The sequence below is a fragment of the Spermophilus citellus genome, assembly GCF_964194105.1.
Source record: "Spermophilus citellus genome assembly, chromosome: X".
In the NCBI taxonomy this organism is placed as follows: Eukaryota; Metazoa; Chordata; class Mammalia; order Rodentia; family Sciuridae; genus Spermophilus; species Spermophilus citellus.
Genome location: NC_138190.1, coordinates 45,749,606 through 45,764,559, shown reverse-complemented (window position 1 = coordinate 45,764,559; position 14,954 = coordinate 45,749,606). Strand labels below are relative to the sequence as shown.

Below are 14,954 nucleotides of genomic sequence, written 5' to 3'. Positions count from 1 at the left end.
TTGGGATTACAGATGTGCGCTGCCACACCTGGCTTGTTGGGTGTAATGTCCTGTAAATGTTAATTAACTTACTATTGGTTGGTGGCATTGCTGGATTCTTTATTCTTGCTGATTTTCTATGTAGTTGTTCAGTAAGTTCTGGGGAAGTTGGTAATGGGGATTGAATCCAGGGCCTCATACTTGCTAGACCAGTGCTCTACCACTGAGCCATCCCTAGCCTCCCATTCAGTAAATTTTTGAAAGAGAGGTGTTGAAATGTCCAACTGTAACTGTGGGCTTATCTATTTCTCCTTTCAGTTCTATCATTTATTGCTTTACATATTTTGTATCTTTGTTGTTTGATATTTATGTACCTAGAATTTCAGTCTTGGTGTATTGAACCTTTTATCATTAATGTAATGTCTATGTTTCTCATAGTTTTGTTTGTATGCAAGTCTACTTTATCTTATAATATAGATTCTCCTGCCTTCTTTTGATTAAGGGTTGCATGATATATACTTTTTCATCCCTACTTTATTCTTTTGAGGTGCTAGTGTTTGAACTCAGGGCCTTGTGCATGCTAGAGACACACTCTACCGCTGATCTACATTCTCAGTCCTCATCTCTTTACAGTCAGTCTATTTATATACCATATATAAAGTGCATTTCTTGCAGACAATATGTAGTTTGGTATTATTTACTCTGCTAGTCTCTTATAATGGGCATATTTAGTCAATTTATACTTAATACAGTTATTGATGTATTATGGCTTAAATATGTTATTTAAATTTTTCTTCTCTCTTCTTTGTGCCTCTGTTTTCCCTTCCCCTTCCTCCCCCACTCTTATTTTGTGGTACTGCCGATTGAACCCAGGGGCACTCTACCACTGAGCTATATCCCAAGACTTTTTTTTATTTTTTTTTTTTTATCTTGAAACAGGTATTCATAAGTTGTCGAGGCTGGCCTGGAATACAGTCCTCCTGCCTTGGCCTCCTGAGTCCCTGGGATTACAGGTGTAACATACTGCACCCAAGTTTATGCCTCTGTTTTCTATCTTCTGTCTTGTTGATTATATATATCTTTTTTACAATTCCATTTTGCTTTATCTGTATTGTTTTAAAATGTGTCTTTGTATAGGTTTTTCAATTCTTGCCCTAGATGTTATTTCATACATATATATAATTTACCACAATCAGCTGGTGTTTTTATTTTTTCCTGTTTGAGTGTAGAGTAGAAACTTACTTTCTCTTTAAATTCCTTTATATTCCCTTATTTATAATATAACTAGTCTTAAATGTTCTACATACATTGAGAACCACACAATACAGTGCTGTGCTTTTTTTTCAGAATTGAGGATTTTGAAACAGTCCACTAAATTGCCCAGGCTGGCCTGGAATTTGCAATTTTCATGCTTCAGCTTCCTGAGTATCTGGGATTACAGGTTATACCACTGTGCCCAGTTTATACCTCTGTTTTATTTCTACTGCATTTTTGTGAGTTACTTATACCTTTTTTACAATTCCATTTTGCTTTTTTTTCTTTTTTTTTTGGTACTGGGGATTGAAGTCAGGGGCATTTGACCATTGGAGCCACCTCTCCCAGCCCAATTTTGTATGTTATTTAAGGACAGGGTCTAGCTGAGTTGCTTAACACCTCGCTTTTGCAGAGTCTGGTTTTGAACTCATGGTCCTCCTGCCTCAGCCTCCCAAGCTGTTGGGATTATAAGTTTATGCAACCCTGCAGGGCTCCATTTTGCTTTATCTACAATGTATCTCTTTGTATATGTTTTTCAGCACTTGCTCTAGATCTCTAGGGATTGAACTCAGGGGCACTTAACCACTGAGCCACATCCTCAGCTCTATTTTTTTTTTTTTAATTTAGAGACAGGGTCTTACTGAGTTGCTTAGCGCCTTGCTGTTGCTGGGGCAGGCTTTAAACTCAGGATCCTCCTGCGTCCACCTCCTGAGCCTCTGGAGCAGATGCGCCTGGCTAGATGTTATTTTATACATAATATAATTTCCCACAACCAATTCATGTTTACACTTTCCCAGTTTGAGTAAAAACTTATTTCTCATGCTTTGTCAGCAGTAGTGGTACACTCCTGTAGCTCCAGCAATTTGGGAGGCTGAGTCAGGATGATCAAAAGTTCTAGGCCAGCCTCAGTTACATATCCCTAGTCCCTGTCTCAAAAAGGGCTGGGAATGTAGCGTGTTGGTAAAGTGCTCCAGATTCAATCCCCAGGACCAAAAAATTTTTAAAAAGAAACTCTCTTTAAACCCTTTTACATTCTCTTCTTTTTTCTACACACATTGAGAATCACATCAGACAGTGCCATTTTTTTCTTTAGTACTGGGGACTGATCCCAGGGGCGGTCTTATCACAGAGCTATATCCCCAGCCCTTTTTTTGAGACAAGGTCACTCTAAGTTGCCCAGGCTGGCCTGGAACTTGTCCTCCTCATGCCTCTGTTTCCTGAGTAGCTGGGGTTATAGGTTTGTGCCACCACCTCTGGCAAGTGCCGTATTTTTTGCTTCTACCATCAAACATAATTTAGAGAACTTGAAAGGAAAATGAAAGTATATTGTATTTCCTTATACTTTTCTCTTTCCCTTGTTCTTTTACTTCCTAATTCCTTCCAAGATTCCTTCTTGTATCATTTCCTTTCTGTTTAGATAGCTTTATCTCCCCCCCTTTTTTTAGGATAGGTCTATTAGCAACAAATACTTTTTGTTTTCTTTCATCTGTCTTGATTTCCGTTGATCTTTTTATTTGACATCAAATTCTGTATTTCCAGTTCTTTCAGCACTTGAAAACTGTTGTGCCTCCATGGTTTCTGATGAGAGATCCTGTCATTCAAATGGGTGGTGTGCTTTAGGTAATATGTGACTTCTCTCTTACTACTTTCAAGATTTTTCCCTTTTATAATTTTAGGAGTTGATTAAGCCACTGTCTCACTATGGGTTCTTTGTTTTTGTCTTTTGTTATAGTCCTGTAGGTTACTGAGTCTCTGTGCATTTTTTTTTTCAGTGCTGTGGCTCAAATCTAGGGTCTCACATGTGTGAGGCAAGTGCTCTACCATTGAGTTACATATCCCTAGTCCTGTACATTTTTTTCTACTCCACATTTCTTTCCATTTAGATTCTGTCTTCAAGTTTACCGATTATTTCTTCTGTTGTCTTCATTCTGCTGTTGAACTCATCCAATGAATTTTCTTTAAAATTATTGTATTTTTCATATCTAAAAGTTCCATTTGTTTGTTTGTTTTTTGAAAAAAAAATCTGTTTCTTTGCAGAGATTTTCTTTTCTTGGCACTTTCTACTTACTCATTTGTTTCTGGCATGTTTGTAATTGTCCATTTTTTGTAGTGCCTTTAAAATTCTTGTCAGATAATTCCAACATCTGTGTCATCTTAGTGTTGATATCTGTTGATTTTCTTTTCTCATTCAACTTGTGATTTTCCTTGTTCTTGAAATGGTGAGTGATTATTATAATTATATCCTGGACATTTGGGGCATTATATTATGAGACTCTGGAGCTTATTTAAAACTTCTTTTTTACAACCCTCTTCAAACACTGTACTTTGGTTGCAGGAATGAGGTACAAGTTCATTGCTACCACATGGGAGTGGAAATCCAAATTTCCCACTTTGTCTCTGTTGACACAAACCACTTGGTAGGTGGTTGGATCCTGCTACACCTAGTTGTTGTTCCTTCTTCTCTTTACTTTTCAGATTCTTATTATGTTTGTTTTGTATGTAATGCCGTGGTTTATAGTTGTACTTAGTGGGAGAAGTAGGGAGAAGTGTATCTACTCTATATTGTTTTAGAACCAGAAGGGACCACTTAATTTTTACATTAGCTCTTTGGAGCTACTATTTCCCCCATGAGGTTAAATAACTTGTCCAAAGCTACATAGCCCATTAGCTGTTGCACCACAAATCAAACCTGGATCTTATGGACTCTTGCTATAGGATATAGTATAGTACTCTTCAGTTGTTAGAAATTGTGGAAGGTAGGGAAAAATCAGGGTTTAAAAATTTATACATACTCCACATTTTTGTTCCAAGTAAAATCAAGTTAAAGTATATACCATTATTTTTGAAGCAGCAGAAGGATAAGCTGAAGCTTTAGGAATGTGTAACAAAGTAAAGAAAAGTCCCAGCATTCATATTTAGGGCTTTCTAGATGTAATGCCTAGGCTGCAGAATTCCTACCCTAGAGAATGTTCTGTAGGATGTGGAGTTAGAAATGTCAAAAGGATAGTTTTTTTCCCCTGTGGGATTCATAGAGATGTGTCTTGGAGTGATTTAATTTTTAAAAGAAAACTTTAAAGTCATTATAGATTCACCAGAAACTAAAAAAAATATGTGGGGGTGTTCCTGTGTATCCTTCACCTAGTTTCCCCCATGGTAACATTTTGTACAACTCTAGTACAGTATCAAAACCAGGAAACTCAGATTGGCACAATCCATTAATCCTATTCCAATCTCACCAGTTTTGCATGCACTCATCTGTGTATGCATATTTAGTTCTACACAATTTTATCACATTTGTAGATTCAGAAGGTAACCACCACAATCAATATACAGAACTGTTCCTTAATCACTGGGGTGTCATAATTTTTGGTTCAACCCACCTGGAATGTTTCTGGTGGTGAACATGTACCAAAGCATGGGTGGTCAGCATCCCTGAGGGGGAGGGCACCATAGAAAATCAGGATACAGTGGAAAATCTGATGGGCATCATGGATGGTCAGGACTAAGTTATAGCAGCTAAATGAGAGTCCATTTTTAAACAGGCCAGTGGCCTGGGAGTCAGTGAAACCTGTCCTATAATCCCAGCTCACCCATTTTCTAGTTCTGTGACTTTGGGCACATTGTTTCACATTTCTGTGATTCCATTTTATTAGCTTTAAAACATGGGTAATCTTAATTATATATGGCTGCTGTGAGGTTTAACAAAGTCCAGAAAACATCTTTCACAGTCCTTGGCATAGTAGATTCTCAATTTCGCCTGTCACTTGGATGATTCATACAATAAATATTTATTGAATAGATACAATATATTTGCTAAGGGGTAAGCTAAGAACTATGGAAGACAGAGATAAATTAAGACATAGGCTGTGACTTCTAGATAATTTCAGGCTAGGAAATTAGATGGAATGATTCATTTACTCACTATTTTTTCTTTTTTTTTTTTTTTTTTTTGCGGGGAGGATACTGGGGATTGAACTCAGAGGTACTCAACCACTGAGCCACATCCCCAGCCCTATTTTGTATTTTATTTATAGACAGGGTCTCACTGAGTTACTTAGTGTCTTGCCATTGCTGCGGCTGGCTTTGTCCTAACTCGTGATCCTCCTGCCTCAGCCTCCTGAGCCACTGGGATTACAGGCGTGCACCACAGTGCCTGGCCATTTATTCACTCATTTATGTATTCATTCAATACATAATGCTAGGCATTGTTCTAGACACTGTGTGAATGGATACAGCAATGGATGTGGAACAGGGAACTAACAGCTAAGTATATCTTGTGTCAAGTGATGATAAATGGTATAGATAAAAGAATAGTAGGTGAGCAGAAGAGGGATGGCCACCCTCAGGACTGGAGGCCTGGTTATTTTACATAGGGTGATTATGGATAGTTACATATGAGCAGATGCCTGCAGGAAAGTGAGAAAAGAAACCATGCTGATAAGTCCAGGAAAAATGTTCCAGGTACAGAAAATAAAAGATTTGAGTGGAGAGCAGGTCTGTCATGTTATCATTTCAGTCACAGCCAAGAGGCCAATGCTATAGGAGCAGAATGAGTGAGGGGAGAGTAGTAGAAGTTGACTTTAAGGGTGGGGATAGGGGTGTAGATCACAAAGGGCAGTGATTCTCCAAGTGTGGTCCCTAGATGAGCAGGATCAGCATTACCTGGGAACTGGTTAGGCCAATTCTTGCATACTACCTCAGATTTACTGAATCAGAAACTTTGGGGTGGGACCCAGGAGCCTGTGGTTTGAGAGCTTTTCAGATGATTCTGATGCATGCTTAAATTTAAGAACCACAGATATAAGCCCTATGGACTGTTGGAAGGTTTTGGATTTTACTCTGGAAGGGATGGGAGCCACAGAAAGGTTTTGAGTAAAGGAGACCTGAGATCTGATTTAGGCTTTGACTTCTATGAGAACAGACTCAAGATGAGGAGCAAGTGTAGAAGCAGGGAAATTTTGGGGGTTACTGTCAATCATTATTTCCCAAAGTGTGGTTCTTGTACTAACAGTATGGGCATCACTTGGGAACTTGTTAGAAATTCACATTTATAAGACCCACCACAGGGCTGGGGTTGTGGCTCAGCAGTAGAGTGCTCGCCTCGCACATGCGAGACCCTGGGTTCAATCCTCAGTGCCACATGAAAATAAATAAGTGAAATAAAGGTGTTGTGTCCAACTACAACTAAAAAATAAAATATTTTTTAAAAGTTTAAAAAAAAAACAAACCCACCTCAGACCTGCTGAATCAAAATCTCTAGGGATGGGGCCTGGGAATCTGTTTTTTTTTTTTAAGTATTTATTTTTTAGTTTTAGGTGGATACAATATCTTTATTTTATGTGGTGCTGAGGATTGAACCCAGTGCCTCACACATGCTAGGCAAGTACTCTACCACTTGAGCCACAACCCCAGACCCCTCACCCCGGAATCTATGTTTAAATAACCCCTCCATGTGTTTCTGATATTCCTAAAATTTGAGGAAACACTAGTCTGGTTAGACAATGCTGTCTTAGACCATACTCCATGATGATGAAAAGTAGTTATATTTTTGAATACATATTGATACAGGATTTGCTGGCAGATAAGATTGAGAATTTGAAAGAAAGAAGTCAAGGATGACTGCATTTTGAGGAGTTTTGTTATAAAGGGGAACAGAAATGCAGCAGTGACTGAGAGAGTTACAAGAGGGTTTTTTTTTTTTGAGAGAGAGAGAGATAAAGATAACAGTCTATTTTGTGTGCATGTCAGTTCATGTGAAGTTATTCTTTTGTTGCACTCAGAATTTAGTGAAGCCTGATATATGGCGGACTAATGTGTCTCAACTGGATAGACAAAGGAGTGCCCTGGAAACTTGTTCAGTGCATCTTGCACCCCTTCAGGTCCTCTGTGTCTGGAGGCCTGGGGAACCACTGATGAGAATGGTAGATGCCTCTGCTTCTGGTTTTACAATTGTGTTTTGTATGGTCAATGTGGTTTTAGGAAACCAGAGATTGACTTGAATTTTTCTGTTATGTTTTGAATGAAGGAAGGTAAAATATATTGCTTTCCCACCTTATTCATGAATGAAGATATACTTTCTAGGGCACAGGAGTAACAGGACCTGACTCCTTGAGTACTTTCAGAGAGCAGAGATTGAGCGGATCATCCAGACAGGCTCTTGAGCAAACCTTGTAACCTCTCAGTCGTCTCCAACCTTCAGCTCCCACTCAGTTCCATAATTCTGAAAGAATTGAGTGCCCACTTGTCTGTTCTTGAAGCATTTGGCTCTATTAATGACCCACATTATATTCTAGTTACATGTTTAGTGGTATATGAAGTCATGAAGACCTGAAATTTTGTCCTGTTCTGCTATTTGCTAGTTGGGGGGGGGGGGCGGGTGGCATCAAATATTTTATTAAAGGTAAGTACTGAAGAAGCTGAAAAGGACAGTGAAATCTGATGTTCTTGGCAGGACTGGATTGTTTTCTCGAAGGACTGGATCTTGTCACCAAAAGCACTTACTAGTTTTTAAATTTATTTATTTTATTTTTTGAGGGGAGGTACCAGGAATTAAACTCAGGGGCACTGAACCACTGAGCCACACCCCCCAACCCTATTTTGTATTTTATTTAGTGACAGGGTCTCATTGAGTTGCTTTTGCTGAGGCTGGCTTTGCACTCAACATCCTCCTGCCTCAGCCTCCCAAGCCACTGGGATTACAGAGGTATGCCACCACATCCAGCTATATTTTTTTTAGTTGCCAGCAATTTGCTTAACTACTTGGACTCATATTGCCCATCTGTTAAATTATGATAATATTGATGGTGATGATAGCTATTATTTATCATGTGTCAGGTACTCTTAAATATGTTATCTATTTTAGCTTATTGAATCCTCATAACAACCCTATAAGGTGAATACTTCAATTTCACAGATTCAAAAACAGGCACAGAAAAAATTATATAATGCCTACTTACAGGTAGTAAGGGGCAAAGGTGAGATTCAAATCCAGACAGTTTGGTTTTCAAGTCTGTATTTTTAACCTCTGTGTTTTATGTCTCTGAATACTTTATTGAATGCCCTGATATTATGGAGATTGAATATAATAATATATATTAAGTTTATAGCTCAGTTTTTTTCTCAGTTCCTTTTGTGCAGGCTTCAAATTTACTCATTCACTCACTGTCCTGTTACCTTGCTTTATTATTTTAGCACTTAAGAAACTATTCTGGCACCACCTGTTTGTCTCTCCCTCTAGAACATCCACTCCATGAGGGCCGTATCCTGTGTATAATGAATATCTGTTAATTTATGTATTCATTTATTTAATAAATATTTATTGAGTGCCTGTCATGTGCCAGGCTCTGCAGGACATGTTGGGGATAATTCATCTTAGTTTCAAGAACTGGACCTATAATAATTCTCCTCTTCATTATGGAAGCCATTGAAAACAAAAGAGTACTGACCATTCTGGGTTTCAGGTGGTAATTATTATTATTTTTTTTAAAAGAGAGAGTGATGGAGAGGGAGAGAGAGAGAGAGAGAATTTTTTAATATTTATTTTTTAGTTATCGGCAGACACAATTTTTTAGTTATTGGCAGACACAACATCTTTGTTGTTATGTGGTGCTGAGGATCGAACCCGGGCCGCACGCATGCAAGACGAGCGCGCTACCGCTTGAGCCACATCCCCAGCCCCAACAGGTGGTAATTATTAAGACAGTGCAGCCAGAAATCCAATTTTCTTTCTTTTAAATATTTTTATTAGTTATTGATGGACCTTTATTTATTTAATTGCTTATATGTGGTGCTGAGAATTGAACTCAGTGCCTCACGCATGCTAGGCAAGCACTCTACCACCGAGCCACAACTCCAGCCCCCAGAAACCCAATTTTCATCTGTCTTCCTGATCTCAGGAGTTACTTAGGTCAGTGAATGTTGAGTAAGACAGCAAAATGGAGAAGGCAAGGACTTTGTTGGTCAGAATATATAGTCTAGTAAATGTAGTAACGGCAGACAGCAACTAAGTGAGCAGTTGCAGGTCAGCATGGTGAGGACTGAAATAGGGATAGAGTATGTGTGTGTGTGGGTGGGGGATGCCACAGCAGCAGGGAAGAAGAATGGGAATGGTCCAGGTAGAGGGAGCCATGTGTGATGAAGCCCAGAGATAAGAAAGAACATAATACAGAGAGTTCAGCTGGCTTTTTGTTTTTAGTTTTCTTTTTTTGAGGTGCTAGAGATAGAACTCAAGGCTTCATCCATGCTGGCAAGTGTTCTACCACTGACATCCCCAGCCTGCTTTTTAGGTCAGGATGGATTCATGTGCATATGATTACTGTAATCACATGAGGCCCCACACCTGAGATTATTGCTCTGACATTGTTCTGAAATTCTTAATAATTTTACTTTTGAATTTGTTTTGTGTGTGGTGAGACAGCGGAGCCTGTGCTAGAAATTTAGAACATTTATTCAGACACTATTTTAAACACTTTATGTTTATTCATTTACTTACTTATTTATATTTTGGGTACTGGGCATTTAACCCAGGGGTACTTTACCACTAAGTCACGTCCCCAGCCCTTTTTATTTTTTATTTTGAGACAGGGTCTCATTCAGTTGCTGATTCTGGCCTGGAATTTGAGATCCTTCTGCCTCAGCCTCCTAAATCACTGCCATTATAGGCATGCACCACCATGCCTAACAGCTCATTTACTTTAGATAATTTAAGGATGAGGAAACTGAAGCACAGAGGGGTTAAATATAAAGCTAGTAAGCAGCATTCCCAGAATTTTATTTTATTTTTTCCACGTTACTTGGGATTGAACCCTGGGGCACTCTACCACTGAGCTATATCACCAGTCCTTTTTATTTTTTATTTTGAGACAGGCTCTTGCTAAATTGCTGAGACTGGCATTCATTTTGCGATCCTCCTGCCTCAGCCTCCCAAGTTTCTGGGATCATAGTCCTGTGCTACCATGTCCCCAGTGCAGAGCCAGGATTCAAATATAGTTGAAGTGCTAGGAATATAGCTCAGTGGTAGAGCCCTTGCCTAGCATGGGTGAGGCCCTGGGTTTAATCCCTGGCATTACAAATATATATATATATATATATATATATATATATATATATATATATATATATATATATATATAAACAAAATGGAAAGTCCCAACAAAAGACAAAGAACCACAGGTGGTCTGTCTCTAAAGACTGATTTCTTTTTTTTGTTGTTGGGGTTACTGGGGATTGAACTCGGGGGCATTCAACCACTGAGCCACATTCTCAGCCCTATTTTGTATTTTATTTAGAGACAGGGTCTCACTGAGTTGCTTAGTGCCTTGCTTTTGCTGAGCCTGGCTTTGAACTTATGATCTTCCTACCTCATCTGCCTGAGCTGCTGGGATTACAGGCATGTGCCACAGCACCTGGCAAGACTGAATTCTTAAGTAGATGCTAGATATCTACTTCAGAATATAGTGAAGGGAAGGGATGAGAGGTAAGTCAATGATGGCTGCCAGGTTTCTGGCTTAAGTGTCTGGTGAAGTTATGGTACCATTTGTTGAAGTAGGGGGGGAGAGAGAGAGGGAGAGGGAGAGGGAGAAGGGAGAAGGTTTAGGGGCTGACAGGAGGAGAAATGTAGTTTTCATGTTGAATTTTAAGTATATAAATGGGCTATCAAGTAGAAATACTCATTAGGAATTTGGAGGAAGATTATGAATCTCAGCTGAAATACCTGGTGTTGAGTTCTAAGTGTATACAGGACACATGGACCTGAGAGTGAGATCAGTGAGGAAAAGTGAGGAACTAGTGTCCAGGCAGTATTTATAGACTAGACAAGAGAAAAAGTTCACTAGGAAACAGAAGGAACAAATAGAGACAAATATGACTATATTATATCCCTGTTCACAATCCTCCTATGACTCCCTAGTTTTTTACTCAGGAAAAGCCAAAGTCCTTAACAGTGTCCTACAAAACTCTACTATATGAGCTTATTTCTTTCCTGAACTGTTACTATCTTCCTCACTCTCTATTCCAGAGCAATATTCCTCCTTTCTGTTGTTTGAATATTCTAGGCATGCTATTCTAATTGGGGTATTCTTCCCACATATCCATATGGTCTGCTCTCTTATTGTCTTGAGGTCTCTATTCAAAACTCATTTGGTTAGTCATTCCCTGATTTCCCTAACCTATTATTTCACCACCACAATCATTTTTTTTCCTCACCCCCATTGTGTGTGTGTGTGTGTGTGTGTGTGTGTGTGTGTGAACTTGTATACACAGGTTGGACATCCCTAATCTGATATCTGAAGTACTCTGAAATTCAGATTTTCATGTTACAGGTACTCAACTAGTAAAGAATATACACATATACATGGGCAACCCATGGGTACCCTGGTGCCTATTCCTTAGCTAATGTTTAATGAGATAACATTTAATGAATATCTGCCAGGCCATGGTTTAGGGCCTGGTAAGACAAAGATACAAAACAAGGCAGTGTGTGTGTGTGTGTGTGTGTGTGTGTGTATGCAAATGTTCCAAAATCAGAAAAACTTGAAAATCTGAAGCACTTCTTATCCCAAGCATACTCAACTGATGTACACACATATATTCTCTTTCCTGCTTTAATTTTTCTATTTGGCTCTTCTCACTATCTAATTACAATACACATCACTGATTGATTGTATTGGTTTATCTTGTTTCTTGTTTGCATTCCCTGCAAGAATGTCAGCTCTATGAGGGCAGGGATTTTTATATGCCTTGTTTTGTATCTTTGTCTTACCAGCCCCTAAACCATGGCCTAGTAGATATTCATTAAATATTATCTCATTAAACATTAGCTAAAGGAATAGGCATCAGCATGCCCATGGGGTGTTATGAAAGTCAGGGGTAGAAATCTTATCAATGGAGAGAGTGCAGGGCTCGAAGTATGGAAATGGTGCCAAGAAGTCAAGTGAGATAAAGGAGATAAGTGCTTAATGCATATATTAATGAAGAGATTAGGGTCATTGGTGAGATCTGTTTTAAAGAAGCTGGGAACTACAGTCACCCTATATAGCAGGCAATGAGAAAGTAAATATTGCAACCCTAAAAATAATTTTCATCATTTTGAATCTGGTAGAACACCTCTGGTTATTACTGAGCAACTATGAGTGATAGGGAAACTTTCTACTATATATACTACTGTGCCTTTTGAAGATTGTACCATGTACAACTATAACCTATTCAAAAAAAGGGTAATTATGAAATATATAGGTTTGGATGTGAAGAGTTAGAGAGGATGAGATAGCAGCGAGGAAAGGAAAGTGCATAGATGGGTCTTATCTTTTTTTGTTTGCAAAGATCAATGGGTTTGTTTAAATGCTGTTTTGAATGAGGTAAAGAGGAAGAGGTTGCAGATACTGCAGAAAGAAGGAATAATTGATTGAAAATGTAAGAAAAGATGTTACCTGGATTTAAGCACTGGCTTTAGAAGGAAAGAAAGGGGTACTTTCATTGTAGGAGGAGGAAAAGATGGATTTATAAGGAGGTAGATTTGATGGTGGGAAGATTAGATAGTTTCTATCTGATTACTTCATTTTCTCTAAGAAGTAGGAAGCAAGGTTATTTGCTGAGAAAGAAGAGGGAAGTAGTAGATCAGAGATTTGAAATCCACTGTGGATCATGGGGAAGAGCTGAGTAGGGAATTTTTGGAGGATTATTTTGGACAGTGTAAACTTATCGTGCCCCCAATACAATGTGTGATTTCTCTCTAGCCACATCCAGTGGTACAATTTTATGTAGTTGGATTGAGCCATGGTTGGAGTTTACATGGGGTGGAAGGCAGTGGGGCAAGTGAGGATATCTGTAAGAGAATGCTGGAGGGAGGAATAGTGGATCTTTTTCTTTCTTTCTTTTTTTTCCCCCAAACTTGGGATCAAACCCAGGGCCTTGATCATGCTAGGCAAGCACTGAGCTACATCCCCAGTGTCCCCATTCCATTTTGGTATTGGAAATTGAACCTGGGATGCTTTATCACTGAGCCACATCCCTGGTTCTTTTTTATTTTCTATTTTGAGACATCGTCTTTCTAAGTTTCTGAGGATCTTGCTAAGTTGTTGAGTCTGTCCTCGAACTTGTGATCCTCTTGCCTCAGCCTCCTTAGTGTCACAGTATCTGCTCACAGCTTTTTAATTTTTTTAATTTTGAAAATAGAGTCTTGCTAAGTTGCCCAGACTGGCCTTGAATCTGATACTCCTGCCCCAGCCTCCTGGTTAGGTTATGGATGCAGATGATCCCCACCATACCCAGCTATGGAGTCTAAGCTAGATAGGAAAATAGAACAAAGTTGAGAAGAGGTGAATAGGTGAAAAGTAGAAGGATCAAGATATTCTAAGGACAAAGCAAGGTGTAGTGAGTGAGTGCTGGAAGTATATACTTGTGGTCAGAGAGAGTGATGTATAAATTTCATATTCCAGAGATGAAGCGATTGCTCTTTGTTGACAATATCTGGGGGATGGCCATGAAAGTTGGTAGCTGAAATAGGAGTGAAGGTAATATTGTTGGAAGATGAGAAAATCAAAGAACTAAGAGCCCAGGATGTTGGGCCTCCATGTTGATGCTGATACCATATAGTATATTGGCAGGACTTAGGGTAAAATGAATCTGTGAGTAGGTTCTTCAGTGATAAAGGGGGGTTTATTGGGGAAATGGGTACTGGCAGTGATGAAAAAGAACAGAAAGTAGTACAGCTACATAGTATGAAACTGAGAGGAATGGGAGATCTTACACAAAGGTAGAGGAGAGGTGATCTTATCTCACTGGAGGGTGAGGGTGATATCTGCTCACAGTGCTGCCCTGAGTTATGAGAGGATCTTGGGGAACTTAGAGCTTCTGTTTGCAAGGCAAGAGCTTCCACTTGCAAGGTGTACAATGCTTCTTAGACTTTCTGTGGCAAAGGATCCAGGGTATTTTTTTCTTTATTTCTGGTCTATAATAGACCAATCCTTTTCCAAAATAAATTTTTTACTTAGCTAATATTTTTGTTCATACTATTTTTCTATCACTTATTGATTACTTACTGTGTGCCAGATTGTGCTATATACTTTTGTGATTGAGTCTTTAAAGAAAACCCCTCAAAGTTTATATTGAGAGCCACAATTTATTGATAAGCTATAGGTTTACAGACACAGAATTATTATTTGGGAATATTGTAGTATGTTGGGATCTTGATCCCAGACAGTATATGAGCATGGTCTAATTTCTTTGTAGAGATAGAAAATACAAATAAAAAGCAAGAAATAATCACTCATAAACATTATTAACTATAAAATATTTTTAGTGCTTTTGATTTAATAAAGGATCTCAATAGTTTAAAATTTGGATTATATGTTGATTGTTGATTATATGTTGATTTTGTGGCACTGGGGATTGAACTGAGGGACTCACACATTCTAGGCAAGTGCTCTACCACTGTTTTATATGCCCAGCCCTCTGCTATATGTTGAAAAAGTGTTTTGGATATATTGGGTATATAATTAAATAAAATACTATTAAAATTAATTTCCCTATTTCTTTTTACCTTTGAAATGTGGCTATTTAGAACACGTAAAATTACATATTTGGTTCATATTATATTTCTGTGGATAGAATATCTTCTAGCTTTGACTATTTTAAGTCTTAATGAAGCTTTACTGTGTGTAGCTTTGTCATAATTATTTTAGATCAGAAGAAATTTTGCATTGATGAAAATGTTTCATAATCTG

The 14,954-nt window shown here is 38.5% G+C and overlaps 1 protein-coding gene across 8 annotated transcripts in view; it reads left to right on the top strand.

Moving 5' to 3' along the window:
• The window catches only part of PHF8 (PHD finger protein 8), an 82,812-nt gene that overhangs the window by 8,798 nt on the left and 59,060 nt on the right, over positions 1-14,954 (top strand). The gene's annotated exons all lie outside the window — the stretch shown is intronic.